This window comes from Rhinichthys klamathensis, unplaced genomic scaffold (assembly GCF_029890125.1).
Source record: "Rhinichthys klamathensis goyatoka isolate OS25496 unplaced genomic scaffold, OSU_Roscu_1.1 h1tg000247l_1, whole genome shotgun sequence".
Lineage (NCBI taxonomy): Eukaryota > Metazoa > Chordata > Actinopteri > Cypriniformes > Leuciscidae > Rhinichthys > Rhinichthys klamathensis.
This window is the reverse complement of record NW_026606769.1, coordinates 22,160-43,021: the sequence shown is the minus strand read 5'-3', so window position 1 is coordinate 43,021 and position 20,862 is coordinate 22,160. Positions and strand designations below refer to the sequence as shown.

General features: G+C 37.0%; 1 long non-coding RNA gene across 1 annotated transcript in view; it reads right to left on the bottom strand.

The window, feature by feature from the left end:
• The window catches only part of LOC130100770 (uncharacterized), a 36,859-nt gene extending 19,846 nt beyond the window's left edge, over window positions 1-17,013 (bottom strand). Inside the window, exon 1 of the long non-coding RNA XR_008808924.1 lies at window positions 16,933-17,013. This is a non-coding gene — a long non-coding RNA (uncharacterized LOC130100770). The remainder of the gene's footprint in view (window positions 1-16,932) is intronic.
• Window positions 17,014-20,862: the final 3,849 nt, after the last annotated feature.

The following is a 20,862-nucleotide window of genomic DNA, read 5'->3' as shown; positions in this document are numbered from 1 at the left end:
CATGCCCTATACTCAAGCCATTGGTTGGTCAGGATATTCAAACAAACAGAGAAATGTTTTGAAACCGCCACAGTGTTTACACTTTTTTTGAAAAGAAAATCAACCTAAATATTTTTTACTTTTAGGTCTCTACATCTTAAGCTTGGATAGGAGAAAGTATTTCAACAAAACAAAGTTATATATATATATATATATAAATGTAGATTAAAAGGAATATAAATCACTGTATTAACAGTTCAATTTTCTTTGAGGTCCTCTGATGGGGGATGAGCTGGAAGTGTACACAGAAACCTGCAAGCATTGGTTGCTAATACATCATTGCTAATTGCCTAAACCAATCAGTGCCAAACATATTGAATGTAATCAGGCTGAAGCACTCGGATTCAACATCCTCAACAGGCACAGTTATCGGAAATTCTCTTTATACCCACAAGCTTGACAGCGTGTTTGAGTCTTATAGGTGTGAGTTCATTCTTCCTCATTTCTTTTGGAGGTTTAGAACATCATGATCAAGTGGGATAAGGATGAAGAGGAGGAGTGATTACTGGAGATCACAGGCCCCGTTTAAAAGAAGGATTACGGCTCAGAGCAGTTTACACTCTTCTGCTCTCAACTCAATTTCTCAAGGCTCTGCTAATGATTGGACTTACACTCAAGGCCACGCGTTGGCAGTTACACTATCCAAACATACACACAGAGACACGCGCGTGCACACACCACATTTATTAATAGCCGAAACAGCTGCAGATCCTCTGGCTCACACCCGAGGAGAGGAATTCCCAGTATTCAATGGACAGAAGTGTGTTAATCTGTGATTCTTCACCATAGGCAGAAGACAGATGGATTCCTTCACTCTTTCACTTTTCTCTGCGCGTGCGAGGGGATCAGCTAGCAAGAGGCGCGGGTATCCACCGCTAATTAAAGGTGGTGGGTGGGAATTGGAGGGATCGCTGGACAGATGGACTGCCTTCACCAAGGAGCCAGGGATCTTTGAACCCAGACTATGCAGCATATTTAATTAAAGCTCTCCAATTGTCCCAATGGCATGAAGATTTTTGTGTGAACACTGACCTCATTGTCTTTCTCAAGTTTCAGTATGAGCTCAGATATGTTGACTTCTCTGAATCTGACAAATATGTGACAAAATATTCAAATATTTTGAATAAAAATCAGACATGCAAATAAAACAGCTTACTGTATGCATTAAAGTCTTGCATATATGCATATGCAGTCTTTTAATCCTGGCTGAACATCTTTTAAACCCTGGGTTAAGGGCCATTTTAACCGTGGGTAAAGGAATATGCATTGAAAGCAGGTTAGCATTAGTTTTTGAGATGCTAACCCCAAACTGCGGTGGCAAATGTGCATAATGCAAAAAAAAAAAAAAAACACTTTCAAGCTGCGTAGCTGTGTTTCAGTGTCTAAAAGGTTACATGTTAAAGATTTCAAACATCGCCTGTTATTGGAGTGATAAAGAGACAGTCCCTGTTAAAAATTCTCTTGTTAAACTACACTAAATTGATGCACTGGTATAAAATGGTTTTAACTGTCCCAAGGCCTGGCCAAATTTCTTCACTAGTTTAGTTGGGCAGATCGCAAAATGCCCAAACCTCTCTAAAACCAGCCAACAAACCAGCAAACCAGCTTAGGTTGGTTTAACAAAGAAAATCCAGAAAACTTAAGGTTCTCAACCAGAACAGATTTGCAGCATGTGCTTGTCACATGCTGTATTTATCCTCTTAATGTTTTAAAAATGATAAGAGTGGGAAATCTCAAAAATCAATTATGGTATTATAATATAAACACTGTGAAACATATTTAAATGTATTTACTTAAATATAAATGTATACAATGAAGTAAAGATTTGCATCTAGCCAATCACTGCTTGCTAAATGTCCAGTTATTTCATATTTATTATTTTATTCATCTGAAAGTAGGCCTAATTGATAGAAACGTAAAATAAAACATCCCCGAGCAAACAATTCTTCATTGATATTGGAAATATAACAACTTTCACATGTCCTAACTGGTGTTTGGTTGCACATTAGTAAACCTGCTGAACCTGTTTCTAACGAAGCCCTTGTGTTTACTGCACCACGACTGACGATCAAACATAACTCTGGTTTCTATTAGCTCCATTGTTCAGCTAGTGGAAAGGAAGTGAAAGTTTTCTGTCATGGGCTAAGAGCTTTTCAAACTGACCCCCATTTACTTGCGCTCACACCATTACAGGTGTAGAGAGGGTAAAGAAAAGCAGAACGCCGGGGGTTGACATCCAACCTCTAGATACCAGGCTAATCCATCTATTCCAACCTCATTCTCTCCCTGAATTATCACCTTTTGACATCATTTTTTAAAATCTGCTGTCAAAGGAGTGTGGGCTGTACATTACGGGGAGGATGAGGAGTAGAAGAAGAAGAAAGAGGGAGCGAGAGAGGGTGAAGTGGGTGGGGGAATCTCCTCTTAAGTCCTCAGCCTCAGTTATGATTAATGACCCAATGCACCTCAAAGTTCATAAACTTCCCAACCCGCTGATAGTTTATACAAGCTAAATGATTTATTTCCAGCGCATGCCAGGCTGCTCATTCCATGTGACGGATATTTCCAGAGTCCTTGTATGAGGTTGCATCTTGGTGTGAGACAGCAAACCTTATGAGGGTAATATAGTGGTAGAACCCCCCCACCCCCCAATACATCTCTTGTGAGAACTTGTTAGAAGTCAGCACAGATTTCACCTGATGTATGTGACAACACCATGACAAGTTGTCACCATGTCACATTTATGTGATATACATAGTAGATGTAAAAATAAAAAAATATCTTATAACTAGTTATTAACTTTAGGTTGGGTGGCTCCCAACTATCAGAGCTATCTAAAGACTTGGAAATGTCCTATTAGGCCTTACATACCTTACGGATACCTTGCGCTCCGACTGCCTCTCTCCCATTTAATGACCGTTGGAGGAATCTGGCGTCTTCCCTGCTAAATGCCTCCGATAGCTCCTCTCCACGCTGGAACCTACGCGTCTGAGGGATCTCTCGAACACCTGTCACCCCAAACAGCAGCATTTTCTGAGAGCGTTCTCAATCACTGTCACCCTCCCATCACCTGCTTACTTTACCTTATCCCCCTCTCCTTTCATTCATCAACATTTTAGGTGCTGCCTTTGACAAGGTCACATCTATTGCTTGGATCGTACATCATATTTATACTAGGGTGCTGACAAACCCTGTGATATTGGACGGCGCTTATTTGTCTATTTACATTCTGAGGTTGTACATGGTCTAAGGAACATTGTTGAAAGGAAACTGCAGATGTATGAGGTGATTTTAAGGGAGAGTTTTACAGAGTTGAATGACTCTTGAAGGAAAAGGTTAACTGCCTGGTCAGATGTAGTTGTGTTTTGACAGTCTTTGACAGGCTATTGGTGTTTGAAAGTAGACTGACCTTCATATACTTTTAGGCACAATTATCCAACTATTTTGATTCAACTAACTCTATGCCATTGAATCATTTCACAGGTTGTACTGGACTCTGAAGTCATAGGTAGAGTTTGGGGGCCGCCCCTCCTGTGGCCAGAGCCCTTTGTTTTTTTGTTTTTCTTTACCTAATACAACTCTATAATCAATCGACTAGGCCTATATAAAAATAAAACTACAAGGGTGGTCACACTACAGTTTTGATGCATCGACTTCCATTCATAACATTGCAAATGCAGAAGACCAGAAGCTAATGTAAAGTTCTGCATTTTGCTGCATTCCAGTGATCAAGATTGGTGAACTGAATTTGTATCATGAAAAAGATGCGTAACAAATAGATGAATAATGCGTCACAGCATGACCTCTTAGCCAAAATAACACACACTTTAAAGCTGCAGGTTTGCAGTGTTGCAGGAAAATAGAGAAGATTGTATATATAAAAATGTATTGTTAAATGTGCCACGGAGCGTGACGTCATATCTCGATCGGTGCAGTGTCCGAAGGAATATCGCATGCTCAAAATCTAATGTGACCGTGGCTTAAAAGTTACTGAATGATTTTAAACTAATGCCCATGTGCAGCTGTTTCCTGAAGAGCAACCTGACTATATAAATGCTGTGCACCTACTGGAATAATTAAATTGTAGAACATAATTCTGCTAAATGTTCAGTTCTAACAAAACATTCAATAGCAACATGACATATCAGGGCACTCTTCAATTAATGTCTTAATGAAGTCTCCATTTAAAATAATTGGCTTGGCATGAATCACTTAGTGCTGATAGCATGAGTCTTTGTCCTAGTTATGATTTCCCTTTTTGTTTTTTGATGAGTGTCAGAGGTCTCTGTGTAAAATAAGATCCTATCATTTTGTTCTCTATGGAAAAATCTGTACATCCCAACTCTGACAATGTCTCGGAAAAACTACATTATTATTTTTTATGATTATTAATTATGTTTTGCCTTTCAAGCAGAGTGGAAACAATTGTGACATGACCCAAGCCAGGCTTTTCAAAAAAAAAAAAAAAAAAAAAAACATTATATATACACATACTGTACTCTATACTAAGTTTGGGGTCTGTACGATTTTTTGTTTCTGAAGGAAGTCTCTTGTACTCACCAAGGCTACATTTATTTGATCTAACATACAGTAAAAACAGTAATATGGTGAAATATTACAATTTAAACTTTTCTATTTACATTTAAAAATATTATTTCTGTGATGGTAAAGCTAAATTTTAAGCAGCCATTACCCCAGTATTCAGTCACACGATCCTTCAGAAATCATCCCAATATGCTGATTTGCTGCTCAAAAAACTTGCCTTATTAATATCAATGTTGAAAACAGTTGTTCTGCTTAATATTTTTATGAAAACTGTCATTTTTTAAAGATTGTTTGCTGAATAGAAAGTTGAAAAACAGCATTAAGGTGTAGTTAAAGTATCCACCAGCAGGGGCTAACTGGCCCGTTCTAACCAACAAAACCTTGACCCCCCCCTAGCAATAGTAAGAAGCAAACAGAGGTCTGAATTCTAGGTTTGGAAAGTAAAAGTCCTCCTCAGTATTTTGTTCCAATCATCTGGATTTGCTAATTAGCACAGTTTTTCAGCCAGGAGATAGAACTATTTAGTGAAATCAGCTGGCTGAGTTCATGGGTGGAAAAAACATATGGCAGGACTTTTACTTTCTGACCCCTGGACTTTACACCTCTGGTAGCAAACCATGGTAAACTAAAGGATTCACTTGCTCTTCTTTAGCGACTTCATTGGATCTTTAACCCTCTGGGGTCTAAGGTGTTTTTGGGGTCCTTGATATGTTTTGACATACTCTGACATTTGTGCTTTTTTCAGTTGCTTATAAACAAATTACTGGCAAAGGTGTAATTACACTCTATTTAGCACAAACAGGGCTACCATAATATGTGAGCAACATGTATGTACATGTTTGTATTTTTGAGAGAATATTGTTTATGCGTGGTTATTGAAAAAACTAAAACTTAAAGTTTCTGAAATAAGGCCACAAAACACATACTAAATATGTGTCCACAAGACTTTTGACTAATGGATGTTGTCGCCTAGAGTTTTTTCTTCAAAATGATCTGAAAATCACCCTGTCTTATTCACATAAAACAATAGATTGGTTTAAATTTGGTTTAAAACTGCTGTGATTCACACCTGAGAAGACAATGGGCCCGCATAATGAGCGCATAATGGAGCTCCATACTAATGAGCCTTTCATTCAGGTGTGTCACTGAGCCACAGGAATGCAATGACAATATATATATATATATATAGGCCTATATAATACATAATACAAAATTGGTTCACAGTTCCAATTATTTATTTATTTTTCAAATTGTGCTTGCAAATTGTATAATATCAAATGTAAACATTTCTAGTAATTGTGCAGTTAATTCTCATACTGTATTTACAGAAAGTTTGGGAATATATCCCAAATGTGTCACTAATAAAACACAATACAAATAATTTAAAGAGGAGGCTTATATTGAGCTTTTAAGATTTACCTAAGATTTATTTATATGTACATATATTTTTGCTATTTTAATAAAAAGGTTACAATTACAACAACAATTAAAATTTTAACTATATTTCAAATGTAATCTTTCTTTGTATAAACTAAAGTATACATTTTATCATACATATTTCACAGTTGCGGATTAATTCGTTTGAATATAGCCTACAATCGAACAAACACTATAATAACATCTTAGCAAACAAGCTTATTTGATGTGGCAATATTTTACAGTAAAAACGACATCTTGTCTTTCATATGTAACACATCGTTTTTATGATTAGGGCATATAAATGTTAATTTGCAGTTTAATACGTTGCTTATACAAAAATATTTTATACAATATTTACAGTTTTGGAATATAGTTAGGTAAAAGCTGTTCATTCATTCACACACAAAAATGCGATTCATATTCAAACAGTCTTTTTGTTTACAGACACTATTTCATATCGCGATTAGAACAAAGCACTTGAAAATAAAGAATGTACCTATTCCTCAGCTGGATCCGTTGCTCCTCAAAATTAAACTACCTGCACTTCTGAGGTAATTTTTTCCAGGATTATTATTAAGATAGTATTATTCCTCACAGCGTCGTAAATATGAGTCTCTTTCGGTGGGTTATCCAGCTGATGTGGGCGTGGATCGCCTCAGAGCATTTGTGTTTGAATAGACCGCGCGCTCCGTGGGCGTGGTCAAATTAACTTTAATGACCTGAGACGAGAACGACTATCATCTCTCTCTTTTCGTACAGATTACATAAAATGAGAAAATTTGTTTTTTATATAAATTACTTCATTTAAAAGAAGATAATTCAGGCTTCATGCCTGTGTGCCTGTATACCTGTTTGACTGAGTATTTGCAGAGCTAAAGTTATTTTTCGGACGTGTTCCAGAATGGACTTCACTGACAGAGAGAAGGCAGAACGTGCATCATGTTTATTTTTCTTTATTTGTCGAAAAGCACAACACTTTGTTTTAAAAAAATAGAAACTTAACAGGATCGAATGATGTATAACACTTGCCTGTATGACAAAAATCGACGGAGTTATTTGAGTGTCTTTTGCAATGATAAGAAAAAAAGCGAGACAATCGCGCCGGCGCGATTTCCGACCCCAGAGGGTTAAGTTAACAATTCCAAAGACTGTAAAAAATACTTTCATACAATGTTTTTTTGGTGTCCAGTTTTTGGTCACGAAAAGTTTGTAGATTGTTTAAGCATTATTTTACAGCATTATTGTGGCTTTGTACACATACACTACTCAGAGAATCAAGCAGAATCACTCTTTCTGAGAAAATAGGAAGAATCTCAGGTAGGAAAGAGACATTTTTATTCTTTCCCGATCATCAAGGTCATAACTTTTCACTGTTGCTCTCTAAGACAGTAAATGTTTAAGACAAAAAAAAAAGACTTGCAAAGGTTGCATCATATGTGACAAAAATAAAGATAGGAGATAAAAGGATAGAATGCTGAGAAAATATGTTTTATCATCCAACAAAAACACCAAGAAACCATTATTTATTTGTTTGCTGTAATAGCATAGCTGGGCTAAGCTGATGGCACGACAACCTGCTAAAGCAAACGGATAACAGAAATGTCTCATGGAAATAGTTTTCAGCAGTTGGACTGAACCTTTCGTGTTGGCAGCATCCCAAGCTTAACTGCTGTTTTTTAATCACGGGGGAGTTTTGTCCTCATTGTCAATGACCTGACAGCACACACCCTGAAACAGCAGCCACATCTCAAGAAAGGATGCAGCTGCTTGTAAAGGAATTGCAGGCTTCACTAAACACAACCCAACCAGTATTTCTACAGGAAATCTATCAAGCACAGGACAAACAGAGCTTTACCAGAAGTAGTAGTTCACACTCTAGCAACTAGAAATGATGGTCCAACACTGACTCAAAGATGAATGAGCTGAAAGGATTCGACAAACAGAGGAGAGTGGTCTGTATTTATCACCAAGGTTCTCACCTTTTGCCCCTATTGTTCCAAAGAGACAATGCTGGAGCCAGGGCTCAATCTAATGTTTCCAATGAAGAAAATATGGTTCTAGAAAAATCAGCATGGGCCCCTTAAACCTGCTGGTTCCATACCAGAATAAAGTAACTTCACAATGAACAAACAAGAGCATGGCAAGGTCAAAATTTGGCTGGTTAGGCCAACAACAAACTACTGGAGATCACAAAAACAACTGCCTTGGACGAGTGCCTGTGTGAAAGGGTACAGATTTTATTGGTCATCAATTCTGAAGAGAAATAATGCAGAATCTGGAAAAGGATGAAACTTTTTAGAGCGCACGTGTCGAACGCCTGTGTTCATGAACGCTATCAGATGGAGTATACTTTTAAAGGCTGTGCGTTCGCATCAAAACTTAAGTACACTTAATGTTGCCTTCACATGCTATTGGAATTATCTTAAATATTAGTTTCCTATAGTTAAACATTGGACATGAACACACTCTCAAGTCATATTTACCACTGGGAGGCTCAGAATTGTTTTGATACCCAAGTCCCAGAGTTGAGCATGGCACAAACTTTAGCTAAGAACGATTGCCGCCATGGTATTCTTTATTATTTTTTTCACAACAGCTACATCTCCTTGTCTTATAATAAAGTAATATTTACATATATGAATAATCATTTGAAGTGTATTGTGCAGCGAAAATAGCCTGTATTTGACAGAAATTCCAGAATTGTCAGCAAGCTATCTAGATAGCATGGTGAATGTTTATATTGTTGTCAATAAATGGGATGCTAAATATCATTTTGACTTTAAAGGAATAGCTCACTTAAAAATTAAAATTCTGTCATCATTTACTCACCCTCAAGTTGTTTTAAACCTGTATGAATTTCTTTCTTCTGCTGAACACAAAGGAAGACATTTTGAAGAATGTCGTAACCAGACAGTTGATGGACCCCATTGCCTTACATACTGAGGTTTGAAACAACTTGAGGGTGAGTAAATGAAGACAAAATTTTCATTTATAAGTGAACTATTCCTTTAATAAGATTTTCTCAACAATAGGCAAAAATAGACCTGGTTTCCTCAATGATTCCTGTTCTTTCTGACAACAAAGCACTCGTAATCACGATTTCAGAAGTGGGAAGTAGGAAATTTCCGATAGCACATGAAGGCAGCATTAGTCGCATTCTATATATATTGCATTCAAAATCTTTGTCTGAATAAATGACTCATTAATTATACAGTAAACATTTTTGCTGTTTTAGATCTTCCTACAGTACTTCTTGTTCCATTGATTCCACATTTATTTATCCTGGCTGAAATAAAATGATTTTATTCACAAATGTAATGTGTGAATTGATTACGGTTAATTTCAATTAAATCATTTATATACTTATATACCGTTTCTTATACTGTTTTTATTCTTATACCATTATGCCAAAGCCAGCATGTGACGGTACAAAGACACTTTTGATGTTAAAGTATGTTCTCAAAACTAAGACTAGTCAACAAAGACAGCCATGTTGTTTGGTTTGTGGCCAGTTTCCTGTAATAACAGCCAGTTACGTCATCATACGTCTGCCGAAGACTAAAAGAGTTTCAGACATCCCAGCATAGCACCAGCTCCGGCACCAACCTCATTATAGTGGAAAAGTGGTACTTGTATTTCACAGTGATTAGCTATGATGTGATTTAATGTGGGATATTACATCTTGTTAAATGAAGAGCGTATTTACGTACAATGTGAATGAGTGCTCTTGGAGCAGCTGGGGGAGGAGAAGGTGTGATGGTACGGCCCCAGCTGTAGTGACCTGTCTGTGCTGATCGCCTGCAGCAAGCCTGAGGGCGCTGAACGCCTGAAGGAGGTCCTCAATGAACAACAAGTAAATAAAAGATATGAGGGATGTCAGAGCCACAAAGGCCATGGCCATCGGGTAGGAGACTGAGACTCCCCTGTGAGACAATACAAGCATCTACGACACAAACCAACAACTCTTTGCTTCATAAAGAGACCTTTTCTTCTCACCCATCAAGTATAATACTTGTTTACAGCTGCACTGTGATACCAGCTAGCATTCAGGCATAAAACATCACATATTTATCATTAATTATGATCAAAAGCATATCAAAACGACCTTTTCCAGTCAGCTGAATCTGTGCTAAAAACTGTAGCGAGTGTTTTGGTTAAATGAGGGATAATGTATAGTCAGCCAGTTAGAAATCCAAAAAGAGTGCTCACGATTCCGACATGGTTATTTTACAACTTCCTATTCCACAGAAAAAACAGTCATTACAATATTAATTTATATATATCCATCAAAAGTTTTATGCTTGCCATATACCAACCCAGACTCATTGGGAAAATGTGCCTGCTGGCGACACTCCTGCAAAACTGCATTACATTGCTTCTTGCACGTTTCATGACATTTTTCAAAGTGAAATTTCCAGTGAGCGGTGCTAAAAACATGCTCAGTCAGATTTATCTGAAACAGATGAGTGTGAATCTGGCAATGTTTTTATTACACTGGTTGTATTGCTGCAGTTCGTAAATTAAATGTACTGTGAGTGGCGCTTAAAGGTTAATGCTGATGAATCGTGTTTAAAAAAAAAAGAAGTAAAAAGTTAAAGAATTGAAAGTGTGTACATGTGTGTGGGGGGTGGGGGGTCACATTATGAAATAAATGTTTTTCTCCAAAACACGTTGGCCACAATTATTGGCACCCCTAGAATTTTTTACGAGTAAAATATCTCTGAAGTATATTCCCATTAATATTTACCTTTTTTTAGTGACGAACATGAAATTGTCTAGCTATGACTTATCACAGGAGTTTAAATATGAGGAAACACAAGCTAAATACCCTTAATCATCCATCACAATGAGTAAAACCAAAGAATGTAGTTCTGATGTGCATCAAAAGATTGTTGAGCATCACAAAATAGAAAGTGGCTGTAAGAAAAGAGCTAAATAATTGAAAATCCCCATTTTGACCATCAGGGCAATAATTAAGAAGTTCCAATCAACTAAAGATGTTACGAATCTGCCAGGAAGAGGACGTGTGTCTATATTGTCTTAATGCACGGTGAGGAGGAGAGTTTGAGTGGCCAAAGACTTTCCAAGGATCACAGATGGAGAATTGCAGAGATTACTTGAGTCTTGGGGGTCAGGAAGCCTAAACAACCCAACATCACCACATGGTTTCAAGAAAAATCCTCCTCGCTCCTCCAAAAATAAACTCCAGCATATTCAGTTGTCAGACATGACTGGAACTTCAAAAGGGACCGGATTCTATGGTCAGATGAAACAAAAAAAAAAGGGCTTTTTGGCAGAAAACCCACCAGATGTGTGGGTCTGGACATCTTGTTCGGATACATGGTATTATGGATTCTAGCAAATACCAACAGATAAAAAAAAATCTAAACCTGACTGCCTCTGCTAGAAATCTTATAATGGGCCGTGGTTGGATCTTCCATCAGGACAACGGTTCAAAACAAACATCAAAATCAACACAAAAATGGGTAACTGAGCACAAAATGAAGCTTCTGCCATGACCGTCCCAGTCCCCAAAAACTGAACCCCATAGAAAATGAGTGGGGTGAACTGAAGAGAAGAAGCACCAACATGAACTTGTGAATCTGAAGGATCTGGAGTGATTCTGTATGGAGGAATGGTCTCTGATCTCTTGTCAGGTGTTCTCCAAACTCATCAGGCATTATAGGAGAAAATTCAGAGCTGGTATCTTGGCAAAAGGAGGTTGCAAAAAGTATTTAATAAAAGGGTGCCAATAATTATGGCCAGCGTGTTTTGGAGAAAAGCATTATTACCCCCCACTTTCAATTCTTTTACTTCAATGAAAGGATCGCTTTTTGCTAATTTTTTGAATGAAAGATCAAAACGATAATCAATGCAGATTTATTTTTTACAGCCATTTGTGATCATATTTACCAGGGGTGCCAATGCCATTAATTCTGACCACAACTGTACCACCTACACTAAATCATATTCTAAACCTAACTGATAGGGCCAATAAAAGAAAATGAGATAAAAATGCATTTCCTGAAGCATTTTAGCTCACTTCTGTTTTATTGTGATTTGTCTTTGATGGGACTCGTAACCAAGCACTCCACATTGCAAGTGCTGTACTGTACCAGGTGAGCTAACAAGCAAGTTTACTACATCAGAATTGCCATATGGAGCTGGTTATGTGATGGAAAAGTTGAAATGTTTCAGTTTAAAAGTCATGCACTATAGTAAAAGTGTTTTGTGTAAACAGTGTAAATGAAACCATAGAGATCCAGTTAGGGGTAATTATAGAAGAAGAAAAAAAAAGGGACCACGACTGACCAATCAGAATCAGGTATTTCAGAGACTCATAATAACAGCCTTTAGTTTGTCATACCAAGATCATTCTCAAAGTGACTAGGGGCAGTGGTCACGTTCTTAGCCATGCCTTAGTGTTCAAAAACAACTTAGCGTATGCTCAGTCATGCCCTATCATCTCTGATCTACACTGCAGAGGAGCGAGGCGTGAGGTTTTGCATTTACTTGGTCCCTCCCCCATTAACTTCAGTTAAGTAACTGCGTCAGTCCTAGCGCCTTAATTACTCTTGTCCTTTACAAATTAACAAACTCATTTCTTTCCCAGCATAATAACCAGATGCCCCGTAAGAGCTTCTGTCACCTCAATTCGGTTCTAATTATCTCAATTTCCCCGTAAATCATTTTTATAGGGGCAGTAAAGCAGTGTAATGCTGTTGGCAAGCCAAGACAAGGCATTTGATGGAACAAATCATGTGAAAGGTGTGTCAGTCCCGGCTCCTGGAAATCAAACTGCTAAATTTTGTTCCAGCTGTAATCAACCACCTGAATGAACTAGTCAAAAATCTTTGGGTTCACTTGAAAATTACAAGCAGGTGTGTTAGAGTAAAATTGGAACTAAACTGGGTGTGTCGCAATCAGCTCCTTATATCCCAAGTATTGTGTACTCAAATTCAGCAATGGCAAAGAGAGTAGGGACCCTGGCTCACTACACATTGGGACACATCCTTGCAATGTCACTATTGGTATTTCTGAATAACAGCAGAAATTATATTTTTCTGACATTTATTTTTTTCATGTTTTATAAGAGTACATTTTGATAAATACTTTGATTGTTATATCTATAACTTTTTTTATAAATTACAATTATATCTGCAATAAATTATATGTTCAGTACCAGTCTAGCAATATATATTTTTACATTTATTTGGGTCAAATATGGACAAACCCAACCATTGGGTTAAAATGTTAATTAAAGATTTAACCCAACGGTTGGGTTTGTCCATATTTGACCCAAATTTGGGTTGAAATTTTTAGTGAGTATAATTAAATTTTTTTTTTTTTTTTTTCAACATCTATTGTGTGCGTGTCATTATTTATGGTGGCTCAAGTGATTTGTGTTTCATGCTTCAGACTTTCCTTCCAGGTTTTCACAGTGCATTGTGGGACTTTTTGGGCCCTGTCCACACGGACACGTGACTTTTTTTTACGCGGTTCGGCCGTTCGTCCACACGTAAACGCACTGAAACCGAACATTTTTGAAAACCCCTGCCAGGGTGAGGATTTTCAGAAACGCTGGTTACAGTGTTGTCGTGTAGACAGTGAAACCGGGGGTTTTGCCTTGCGACATCAGAGTGTGCGCCGTTATCCGCTGTGTTTGACGTCAGATTTGTGCTTCTGATTGGCCAACGTGGCTTTACGGTTAAGGGTTATATCACCGCCTGCTGGCGTGGCATGCTCTTGATTGCGCTTGATAGCGTGTTTTTGCGTTTTCATGTAGACTGAGACCGAGCATGTGTGGACGGGATTTTTTTTTAAAACGCTGTAGGAAAAACTCCGGTTATAAAAATACCCGTGTCCGTGTGGACAAGGCCTTAGGGAGCGAACCTTTCAGTGCACTGGAAGTAGGCTATTTTGCAATTGAGACAACCCTTAAAATGGCAGAATCCTTGATCAGTGCCCAGACTACTGAGCTAGGGAGCTGATTGAGACTGTAAAGCTGAAAGTATGGTAATCTTATTGGGATTATTATCCGCGGCTCTACCATTGGAGAAAGCATAACGGCCAACTTGGATCACCTGTGACTTGATAACCAATCACATTACAGCTATAAGGTTATTGCATTTCTGTCAGAGCTACATTCAGTTACTGTTTGCAGATACCATAGAAATGGATGAGTAGTGCCGTAAACTGAATCCTACCAGTCACAAAATTGTCTATTACAAAACAGCATTTTTTTTTATTGTAAACTCTAAAAATAGATCAATCCAAAACAAATGTTTAATCATTTAATCATTTTCGTTATCAGTATAGTCCGCTAATGTCCATTTATTCCATTCGTGTGCAGGCAGATTTTTGTGTCTGCGCGGACTTGTGTGATCTGCACATTCACGAAAGGACCACAAAGTAGTGCGCATGCACCAAATGCGTCCATCCGCTAGACAGAGTACTGTGAATGCAGAAAAAGAGTACAGGCCTACTCTCTGGAATAGGACTGCCATAAGCTGATCATTCATTTTGTTGATTTTAGAAAATAAGTGAGATTTATTGAGAAAAACATTGGGAATTGTGTACTACTGTATGACTGTTTTACTTATCTGGGTAGTTGCGAGGGTGCTAAGGCGTTCCTAGGTGGTTGCTAGACAGTTGAAAGGGTCTTGTTGGTGGTTGCTATGCGGCTGTCAAAGCACTTTAATGCTGATTGGTTGATGGAACCACAAGAGCACAGAGATCAATTTTAAGTCAATTTCAAGTTTTTAAGAGCCCACTTAATATTGGAGACTGGTAAAAAAAAAAAAAAAAAATCTACAATAATAAAAAATTTCCAATTTATGTATAATTTATATACCATTTAGTCAGAATACCAGCAAAAAAATTATAACATATCTTCCTTGGTCTGCCAGATATAGAAAATTGGATTAAAAATATACAGTGCATTCAGCAAGTAAAGTATTCCATTCCCAACATTGCCTTGCATTACAATTCATGAAGAGCATGAAATAAAGTTCCTTCTTTCACCACAGGGAGGTTTCCTGCACTCAACTTGGACTGGGATCCTTCTCACTATCACTGTAGTAAGTTGTTTCAGTCTCCAGGACATGTAAAACCATACAGAGCCAATACTCATGAATGCTTGGTCGTGTCTGTATGTTTATCCATGTGCATGTAAACGTAGCCGTGTTAACACAAAAACTTGTATTTGGCCCTAGAATGTATTTGGACACTTCATCCATTCCACTCTTAAAAATATATGAATGTCATAAAAAAAATTTTTTTTTTAAACATCACAAGCACAGTACATTTCAAGCTACACAATGTGTGCCTTAAAAATTATTGTGGCCCCTGCACATGCATACTTGCATTTCGGAAGTATATTTTGAATTAAAATATACTCTAACTAACCTACAGTAGAACTGTAGACTACTTGGAAAAGGGTCAAATTATATTCAGTGTCTTGACATCTTTGCATGTCTACCAAATTAAGTTATGCTTCTTTTACCTTAAATTACTTAATTAGTCTGTTTTGCATGAGTGAACGTAAAATCAATAACAGTGACAAAGCAAATATAATTGTTTCTGGGTCACTGAGCTACCCCTATGTACAGGTTGGGGGTTCTTAGACGGAAAAAGGATGAAGACTGCAAATATGTAAATAATAACCATTTGATCAAGCTTATTACGAAAGAGTGCACTGTTTACGTTCATGGAGGGGCCTTCTGTTGTAATTATTAACCTTCTCTCTCTCACTCAAGACCTTGGGTTGCAGCTCTTCAGCCCCAATTCTCTCTGGTGACCATTTGAACTAATTACAATGGCTTCTTCAGTAAGCATCTCTAAGACATGCTAAGGAGGATCCTCTCCCAGCCCGCAGCACGATGCTCTCTTCCATTCAAATGCTTTCTGCAAGTAATTGTCTGTCCTTAGCAATCCCCTAATGACATTAAAAGTCTCATTATATGCCATCTCGAAGGGGCTTTTAGCTGGAAAATCTTAAGCAACAGACAGCTTAGCTCCAGGGCTTTGAATAAGATCCTTATGTGAATCAAGTGTCATTTACTAATCCAAACTGTAATCTCATAAGTATTCTCACATTCCACGCTGGTATTTCCTCATTTCCTTTGTAGGAATTACAAGTTTTGATTGTTCTTGTGTCCTTCTGAGTGAACTTTTTTTTAAAAAAACAACTTCAAAACACAACTTAACTTGTATTCATAAAGTTTGGGATTTATTTATTTTCTAAGAAGCTTTATGAAAACTTTCCAGAACACATTCTAATACTGTATATACAATAATTTCAAAAGATATTTATATGCTGTATTTACTTCATAAACTGAACCTGGGGAAAAAATCCATTCACAAACAAAATCAGCATTTCCAGCTGTGTTAAAAAAAAGGCCACTTTCACAGAAATTGGCCCAAAATAGAAATGCTTTCAATCATAGTTGAGTTTCACCTCAAGCATGAATATACTGTATGTTTTTTACCTGGATTTTTTTTTGCATGCGTTTCCTTCCTCCATTTGTATGCAACATCCAAAAATTCAGAATGGATGGAAACCTTTAATAAATGCATCTCAATTTATATAAAGATAATCTACCTGCATTGAAATTACACCATGTTGTGCATTCTTTTTTTTTTTCTTTTTTATTAATTGTCCACTGTTCTCTATAACTAACTGCGTGTAACCACAGTCCTTCAGATTGTAAACAAACTTGTGTCTAATGTTTCCTGCCAAATCGTAACATTCAAAATATGCGAGAGATTCTTTCTAATTTAGGAAGATTCTGAATGACAAGCATTCAGGCTGACTTTGAGTGGAATGCTGTTATTAATGAAATCTTTGTTTTTAGTTATGGATTTTTTGTCATATATTTTGAAGGCCAATCTTAGCCTGCAAGAGCACATCTGACATTGCATGCTTACCTTGACAGGGTTTTCTTAAAAACGTCTTGTCTTTATGACTAATCTATTTTCCATGACATTTCTGAACTGACAAATCTTCACCATTCACCCAAATGTGACTGAACCAAGAAGCTGTTCTGTAGACACAGGCATGACACAGTAAACAAGGACAGTGAACGCTTCCAAACAACTGTCATCAAAATGACCTGTAGAGGTCAAATCATGTGGTCTATGTATAGATCAGTAAAACCTTTCTGTGCTACCGTCGTTCTGTCAGTCCAATTTGTCAATCCCAGATGTCCATCAAGTGTCTATCGCTTTTATTTGTGCTGCAAACCTCCTAAAAATGAATAAATCATCATCATCATCAAAAAAAAAAAAAAAAAAACTCTAGACATCTCAAGCTTTTGAGCTTTCAGCAGATTAATTCAGATTTGTCTAATCCGTATCTACCTTCTTTTCCACCAGCAGATCAGTCAGATTGACACAATATAATGCACTCCCAGACCTCCCATAGTTTAAGCAGCACACTAAATAGCCGAAGATACCTTCCAATAACAGATTATCTGTCTATCCAGGGCCTTAGTACCCTCTTATTGTACATATTAGTGTTTAGCATGTATTTTAACAGATAATGGAGCCAAGGACTGTCCTCCCCCACATGATGGAGATAAAAAGAAATGAAGCTGTACTCAGTATGAAGGCACTGCTCAAGGAGGCCTTTCACATGCAAACATTTGCATTAGTTTTGACCTTAAATGATGCAAAATGTCCCAATGCCTGTAAGAGGAGATATATATACTGTATATATATATATAGCCCTTTTTTTTAATCAATACAGTACATCACATGGTGCAATACTTTAAAACAGTATACAGCGGCCTCGAAAAGTACTTGGACTTTTAATAAGAATACTTATTACGAAAATAATATACTTTATAATGAACGTTTAAAGAAATAACATAAAGAATATGTTTAAATGCCATTGCGGTGTTCTCTTCAATTTAAAATTCTATGAAGCCTTTAGCCACTGCTTACAACATGCTGGATCCTTCACTGGAAAGCGAAAGTAACTCACTCACGCTAAACGTTTAGTCTTTGAATTCTTGTACCCAGGAACAATACAAATCGACACAATGACACCATTGTGTGACTACAAGTTTGCTTAGAAGTACTTCCTACTAAAGCAAGGCGGTATTTGACTCTGGTAAGCACATCCATAGCAGACTGGTGGGAGTGGCCTTGGGCGGCAACATGCCTAGTGCATTATGGGTGTTAAAGTTTTCCTACCTATTTGGCAAAAGGAAAGACACTGTAGTCAACATTTCAAATTGGATGACCACATACATAGTGGTTTATGCCAAACGGAGGGGGGAACTGGAAGAAACTACCGTTCTGTCAGTTACGCCCAACTTCACAAAGCAAAACGCTGTTGCGTACAAAGTAATAAAACTGTTGCCATATTGTTCCATTTTTTACCAAAATGCTGTTTAGACCTAGAACAATACAATTTTCAATGACAAACCTACCCTTAGAATTACTGTTCTGTTAATAACCCTCTGTTGATCCGACTGTCCATGGGCGGGGATACAAAGATGCAGAAATATAATCTGTAGTTTTGATTAAATATACTAAAATTTTAAGTTCACACTTCTTTTTCCCAAGGGATAGCTCACTCAAAAATGATTTAATAATAATAATTAATAATTTTCTTGCCCTAATGTAAATTTCAAATGACGTGCGACTTTCTTCAATAATAATTGTGTCAATTATAGCGACAATGAATGAAGAACTCACTATGTGTACAGTATATAGCCTATTAATATATTAATGTAGAGACTGCAATTTATTAACCATGAATTAACTATAAACTAATAGTTTGTTAATGATTTGTAAGTACTGTATTACTCATTATAAACTGTTACAATGTTTAGTTTTGCTTTTGAAAGGTCCAGTGTTGTTTTATTGTAGACAAAATGTAATTGTGTACTTGTCATATCCGGTTGTGTGGCTATGAAAGAGATTACAGTACATTAGTCTTATATGTTCAGGGTTGAGTTAATATTTCTAGCGAGAGATAAAGTGTACAGTAAGTACCGGTAAATGTTTGGCTCGTCACTCTTCAAAGGGATGTTCCTTTCACAGCTGAGAGCATTTTGTATGTATTTTAACCAAGTGTCTTCATCACTTATATTAAACTGTGATGAGAGACATTGCAGGGACCAAATTCAGATCTCAGCGCAGCTTCTCTTCTCCTTCACTTCACTCTCCCATGGAAATTCTTAAGAAAATCTATACTTGTTTTGGAGAGGAAGGGAAGTAGATAAAATCTTCATTGACAACTAAATGACATTGTGTGTCCCTCGATAAGAGATTGCATCTGAGTGATCTAATCGTTTGAAATTCACTGTTGTTAATTATGGGCAAGTAGAACAGAAAGACATAGGCATGGTATGAAGTAACAAAAAGGTCTTGTTATTGGCCTTTGTTTGAGTAATTTACGGATATTGATCTACAATGACGTCTGCTGGCCAACTTGGACTGCAATTTATCTATGAGTGGATGTTATGGTTCCCTCATCAAGCCATATAAAAAGACACAATTGCGGTCCATGCATTCATAAAGTACAATACACACTTGTGAATTTTGTATTCATGTTATGCAACTGGAATCATCCTGTTTCAATGCGATCAAACCATTGACCACCATGGAAAATGGAAAGCCCCGTTTATGATGATGATGATATATTATTACATTAATTGCACATTTGTCAAGCAGTTAATTGACAATAATTAATACTGAGACTGATTTTGGTTTACATCATTGTCACCTTTATGATGACCATTGGGATTTAGGGGTGTGTTGAGGGGGAAGGGCATCTGTGAATTTTTTTGCATCAAAGCATTTTTACATTAGTTACATTAACTGTAAAAAAGCTGTGCATTACTGCTGTAACAAAGTAGGCTGAATTAGCATTTGCCTCAAATTAGATCTTTTTAACGCTTTCACTTAAAAATCCTGCCAATCCTTAAGTCGTTCCAAACCATATGACTTTCTCCCTAATTCAATCTGATCATCATGTAAAGCGATCATGTCTCTTCAGAAAATTTGGACTAAACCGCTCTATTCATATGGATTCATTTTACGATCTCCTTATGAACATTTTGAAGCGTCAAAGTGGTTGTTGCATGGACTGTCAGACGAGGGACAGAAAGCTCTCAGATTCTAAATCAAAAAGATCTTCATTTGTGTTCTGAAGATAAACAAATATGTTACGGGTTTGGAACGACGTGAGGGTGATTAAATCAAATGATGACATAATTTTTGGGTTGAACTAATCCTTTAAATGTTTGTTTTACCTCATGCAAAATTGCAAAGTTATATAACTTCAAATTATACTGCTCAAGTCACATGGATTACTGTTATGGTATTTTATTGTCATTTTTGTCACCATTCGCTTTATTTATATGGAATAGAGGTTTGAAATGAGAGTAAATGATGAACATTTTCAATTTTTGGTGAACTATCCCTTTAACAGAAAACACAAAAACATGAACATCATAGAAGAATGCTGAAGTACCTTTACTACCTCAATAATTGAATTAATCCTTTGTTAAGTTTAATGCAGTGTTTCTTTATCCTCAGCATTTAAAGATACTAACTACCTCAATCACTTTTTGGCATCACAAAAAAAGAAAGCGAGATGCAAAAACAAGGTGCCAAATGTTGGAATATTAGATAATTTCGCTGTTTCCTCTCTTCCATCCTAAAAGCACTTGAAAAACTGATCTTTTTTTCCCCGACGGAACACACTTATAAGCGTGGCCACGGTTTATAGCAGTGAGGGTGGGGGGGGGATGATGGAAGGGAAAAAAGGAATAGAAAAATGGAACAATCTGTGTTTAAGTAAATAATTGAATAAACTCAATTTGTGAAAGTTGGCAAACTGGG